The following is a 6,594-nucleotide window of genomic DNA, read 5'->3' on the forward strand; positions in this document are numbered from 1 at the left end:
TATAGTGATGGGATGCAGATCGATGATCATATGCGATGATTTTTTTTTGTTTAATAAAGAAAAAGGGCGGAATAGTGTTTATTTTTAAAAAAAAACCAAGAATTGATTGTGCTAATTAGATATAAATTATCAACTCACGGAAAGTGAAATTATGAGAAATATGGAAACTCGATGAGGACTATGGAGGCGAATCGTTAACGTTGGGTCCTAATATCCGATCATAAACGATCCAGCCAATGCTTACTTCAGCGAAAATAATGTAATTTTTAAAAGGAAACCACCATACGAACACTGATATTGGAAGGAGCATAAATTCTTATGTTAGTTTTTATGAAATATTATGGAATTCTATATTATGCAGATAAGGAATCGAAGGGTCAGAAGAAAAAAAAATATATTCTGGTAAATTTTAAATCATATTTTATAGTTAATAGATAATAATAGTTTGGAATTAATGAAAATTAGTAATTGAAATTTAAAATTTATAAAACTGAATTTTGACATGATTGAGAGAAACCACGATAAATTAGATTTCTAAAAGTATGTATACTCTAAAGTCACAACGGGGCGAACATTATGGGTGCCGTGAGCTCTATGTAGGGCATTGTCATCGCCTCGTTTGATTAATAAATAATTATATACATATATAAATATATAAAGAAAAAGTCATTGGTGAAAAAAATGAAAAATATTATTATTAAAAAATTAAATGATTATTTTTTTAATAAATATTTTTCTCTTCGATAAATTTAGATTCCTTTGTTTTATTGATGAAATTTTTTATACATTTGGGTTTTTAAATAAAATATTTAAAAAATTGTCAATTCTAATAGAAATAATTTTAAGAAGATAATATTTGTAATTGAGAGTAAGTAAGTAAGTTTTAAGAAATTAAGAGAATTCTATTAAAGAGTAAGTTGAGATCTGTTAGTGGCAGGCATGTTATATTATTATTTAAAATTATATTGGATACTAATGTTAATGTATTCGTATAAATATATTTATTTTTAAAAATTATTTAGTTTAATATTTATCGTATTTATAAATAGTCACCTGATTTTATATATCACGTGTAGAACTCGTGATTTCTTTGTCCCAAAAAAGTATAAAACGAGATTTTATAATTATAGCAACTTTTTATTTTTTTAATGTTTTTTTTGTGTATATATTTTTTTGGCCAATAAAATTTGCAGTTGAAAGTTTACTAATTTTAGTTTTAGAGTTGTGTTGGTAAATTGTGTGAGTTATAAAAGCGTTGTACTGTTACAAGCAGGCGCGTACGCAGGAATTTGGTCTGGGGGGGGGGATAATAAAATTTTTTTAAGAAATATTATTGTTTTTTAAAAATATCAAGAATAAATTTATTAGAACTAATCACTATTTCTAATACACAATTTTAAATGAATGTGAATTATAAAAAAATTATATGTATAAACCTTCATATAAAAAACTTTAAAATAAATGTGAATTAAATTAAACGAATAACTGGCGGTAAACTTTAAAATAAATGTGAATTATAAAATATAAAGTGAATATAACCACTATATGAATCAGACCCAAAATAGAAATTTGAATTTTTTGAGCCTTTAAAATTTATATATATAAAAAATTTAAATGTTGGAAATATAAATTAATACACAAAAAGTTGAATAATTGTATTTTGTATGTTATATATTTACATGTAAAATCCAATCTTCGTTGTGATTGAGCTAATTTTTCAATTATCTCATCCTTGCATGTCGTCAAATGCCTATGAATATTCAAAAGATCCAAACCTTTCAATCTACTCAGAGACCTGGGGCCGGACCGTATTTTAATTTTTTAAATATACCCGGGCCGGGCCCGAATTTTATTTTACAAAAACACCCGGGCGGGGACTGAAAATTTTTTAAAACCGGGCCGGGATGTATATTTTAAAACAGCCTATATTTGAAATCGTTATTATTAGCTATAAAAATCAAAAAGAAATATAATTTATTTTAAAAAAATCCAGGCCGGGCCTGAAAATTTTATTTAAAAAACCGGGGCGGTCCTAAATATTTTTTTAAAAAACCCAAACCGGGCCGTAAAAAATCATAAAAAAAATCCGGGCCGTGCCTTGCAATGGTACCTCTGCAGGGCTATTCTTCTTAAAAAAGAGAATGTTCTCTCATTCGTTTACTAATGTGAAGAGTTGCTAATATATATAAACCCTTTTAATACATTGGGAATATAATCTAAAATGTGTTTGAAATGCAAAGCATCCATGGCATTTTTTGGGAATATATCAACCATAGTTAATTTTATAAACATAGTTATTCAACTAATAAGGCATCATAAAATACTTTAACATCTTCATGATAAAAATCTAACAAATATTTTTTTTTCTATCACCATCTGAAAAAGGTTGGTAAGGCTTTTGTGGAAATAATATCTGCAGATTGGTAAGTGCTGTGTGATGAATTAAAAACCATTCATTTATTTGGGTTATAAGTATCTAAGAGAGGGGACATTTGTTTTATAATACTCTTCTACTAATCCTATATTAATGTTTTAACGAAGAGCTTGCCTTGCTGCAAGTCGAAGGAGACAAATATTAAACACGTAAAGCTCTGCTTTTGACTCAACAATAACATATAAAATATGAAATTCATCTTCAACATTAGCCCTAATTTCCTTGAATTCTAATAAAATGCTCTCCGATATTCTCATCTTCTTAATCAAGTCAATTTCATGTTTTTTAAAAGTATTACATATAATTGTATAATTAAATAATACATTCTAATGAGAAAAAAAATAATTTGGAATAAGCATTGAATCCAATAATTTTCTTGCTTCTGAGGAAATATTTCTTTCAGGGCATTGTGATATTTCAGTAATAGCAAATAGTCGGATCTTATAACTCCATAAAAGCTGTTACTGCTTGATGGCGAAGACTCTATTGCAATTTCTTTCTCCCTGTTGGTCAAGGAGTTTAAATAATTATTATTTGACTAGAAATTTGAAAATGGTAGATAAATATTACGCCGCTATAAATTTGAAAATAATAAGTAAATATTACGCCGGAAAACTTGAAATCGAATTTAATTGATAGAATAACTTAGTAGATGAATGTGATAAATAAATGTAATTAAATATTTAATATGAGATAGGAATAAGTATTAACAAATATAAATTAATAGAAACAATAATATTTTTGAAAAATATATCCGGCATCTGCATTTTTTGGCTTTGGGGGGGATTTGTCCTCCAGCCCCCCCTACCCCGCTGCGTACGCTCAGGTTACAAGATATTTAGTATATAACTTTCATGCCAAGCAAATTGTTAAAAAACGTGGGCCGAAGTTAAAAATGATTTAGCTGATAATTAGAAAAATTTATGTTTTTTTACTTTCATAAAAAATTATTGTAGGCAGGACAGGTCCGGGACAGCTTATATAAAATATATTTTACGAGCGGGGTAAAAAATACAGGTCGAGCCAAAATTTCCAAAGAAAACTTGCCGGGCCATACGACCTATCTTATGACAATATTTTATGAATTGGATCGAAATTTCATTTGTAAATTACCAAATAGTCCAACCTGTAATTTTTTTATATTAGAAATATTAAACTCAAATAAGGAAATAATTGCACAATATTAAAAAAAAATTATATGGAGTTATGGCTTATGGTGTACTAAAAACAAAAAAATAACTCATTTTCAATTTAAAATTTTTAAAAAAGTTTTTATAAAATATTTCTATTAAATTATTACTGGTAAAAATAAAATTTTAATTTCCTCAAGAGATATTTTTTGTAAAATGTAATTACACCGATAGTTAGTTAGATACTAAAATAATAAATTCCAAATAAACTTTTACCCTAAGGATTATAAAATCTATTTTTTAAAAATTATTATAAATTTTTTTAAAGAAAGAATTCGAATCAAACCGAACCAGAACAACGTCAGGAATTCTAAAGTGAAAACTAGCCGCTATAACAATAGATAGCGTCACCTTTAAAGTTACCCAATAAAATTTACAGGCCTGGATTGGATGTGTGAACATATTTCGGCACTGCAGGTAAACTTTAATATTTGCTTTGGTATAGTCCGGGTTTTAAAAATTGATTTTAAGGCCTAGAGCCTAAGCTCGGGTTTGTGTTTATATATTTTTGATCCGGCAAAAATTGTTTTTAAGTCCAAAGACATAATTTCTGCGCAGCCTTGCGGGTCTATAATTTTTAAAAATATTTTATCCAAATGCATAGGAGACAAAATTTGGTGACATTTAAAATCTACTTATTTTACCCCACTCGTTCACCCCCTAACCCCGGCCTTATGGCAATGCACTTTTTGACATGTTATGTGCATAAAACTATTTAAACATTATATTTAAATATATAATATAGCATATCCGCTGCATAAAGAACCGTGCTAAGACTTTTAACGGCTCGTGGTAAAAATAAATGGGCAGCCTTAACTCGCCATAGTGAGATTCGTGAATAAATAGAGTATATGCAATACATTGTACTAAAATATAATTTGTGACAAAAGACTGAATTTAATAATGTTAAGCATAATTTTGTAATATTTATACCTATTTTAAATTTCAATTCACTTTAAATAAAATTTGGCAGCCCCTAAGTCGGTCTAATTTTGGCGGCTCAGGGGCGATTCCCTGCCCGCTACGGCGTTTGTAAGGAATGGTATTTATAAAATTTTGATGTGATGGGGTTTTTTGTGTATCCAGGCACCAACAAAGAGAAAAAAGTCAGTTTGTGCTTAACCAATATTTAACAGTATAAAATTTTTTCGAAAAAAAGATTTGGGAAAGGATGAGCTTTCCTATGAGGCTTTTTTGAGTAGTGGAAAATAATTATAAATAATTAGTAAAATTAATTGTCAATTTAAACATATAAAGAATGGAATAAAGTTGCAACAGGGTCCAAGTGCCCAACCATTTACATGGGACAAAGACCCGTTAAACATTTTAAATGCATTTATTAGATAATTGTATAATATAGTTTCTTGTTATTTCCTGAAAAATTGTCTTGATGTAGACAATTTAAAATCTTGTTGTTTCATTAATCTTGATTTATATCTCTTTTGTATTTAACCTAAGTTTTTTTCTCTATAACGGGTAACAAGGAAGAATTTTCATTAAATATATTAATGCATTATTTTTTTTAATATAATATTTTACCATATTCAAAATTTCAATAAACAAAGCTAAATTTTAAAATAAAGCTCGAAAGCTCATATGAACTTTTTAAAAGTAGGCCTAGACCCTCAATATTTTTAAACTTTAATTTTATGGTAGTTTAAATAAATTTCAAATATAGAATAAATTTATATCGAATAGGGTGTAATCTTTTATATACGATATTATTGGATAAACCTTTCTTATTTTTGATAAATTACAGCAATTTAAAAAAGTTACTTTTGGTTTTGAGGGTATAAATCATATATATTGTTATAAAATTTATATATATATTATTATATATTAAAAAATTTATAGTTGCATACGTATAATGTGGATAGTTGGTTAAAAAATTGATCAATAGAGTTGAGCACTCTAGAATTAAACTTCAAGGCTCTCAAGAACCTCTGGCTCATAAAATCTTCTCCCCTATCAATTTTTTAATATTTTAATTTTACGCATCCAAATTGGGCACCACCAAAGGAAAAAGTCGCCTTAGAGTAATCGAGAAATCGACTATTTTCGAAATTTAAGAATGAAATAATATATTTTAAAAAAGGTGCGATAAAATACATACACAAGGAGATATGATTTATATAAATTTAGCAGGTTAATTCTAAAGGTTGAAACTTTCGAATAATTATAAACATTAAATAAAAAGATATATAGAAAAATTAAAACAAAAATATATAAAATCATTTAATTTATATCCAGAAAGAGGTAAAATTGTCAGATAACACAAAAATAATGCGATTCAGTTCATTTATGCTTATTTATTTTTCTTCTACTAGTCGCTATTCACTTGTTACCATAAAGATAATATCCTAATAATATATATTATATAAAATGATGTGCTGATGGTTTTTACCCTTCAGACACCACTGTGCTTTTTATATACTTCGCATCAAATCCGCGCTAACTGTGAATGCAGGGTTAATTAGATTTAGTCAATCAGGAAAGAAGATAACAAATTAAATATAAAAAAACAAATGTAACGTGACTAAATCCATTATAATTTAATCCCTTCCACCAAATATATTTTAATAATTTATTTTGTTATTATTATGTGCCTATGGGTTTAGGATAAAGAGTATAAAAAAAATGAAAATAAAGTATATAAACTATTCCATTATATTTGTAATCTATTACATTAACATTTTAGTATTATCTTATAATCTATAATAAATAAGAATTTTTTAAAAAAAACTTTGTTAAATATAAATAAATCATTGATTATATAATATAATAAATGGATAAAAATGAAATTATAAAATATTGTGAATTTATTACCTTATAGAATAGAAAAATGAACATCGAAAATAATTTTATAAAAAAATTGCCTCAATAAATCAGGCCTCTTTTTTTATTGCATGTTTAAAAAGCTTATCGAATAAGCGTAGCGCATGATAAGCAATTTAATAAATCTTTTATTTT

The sequence above is a fragment of the Gordionus sp. m RMFG-2023 genome, chromosome 5 (genome assembly GCF_954871325.1).
Source record: "Gordionus sp. m RMFG-2023 chromosome 5, tfGorSpeb1-WG-v2, whole genome shotgun sequence".
NCBI classification, from domain to species: domain Eukaryota; kingdom Metazoa; phylum Nematomorpha; class Gordioida; order Chordodea; family Parachordodidae; genus Gordionus; species Gordionus sp. m RMFG-2023.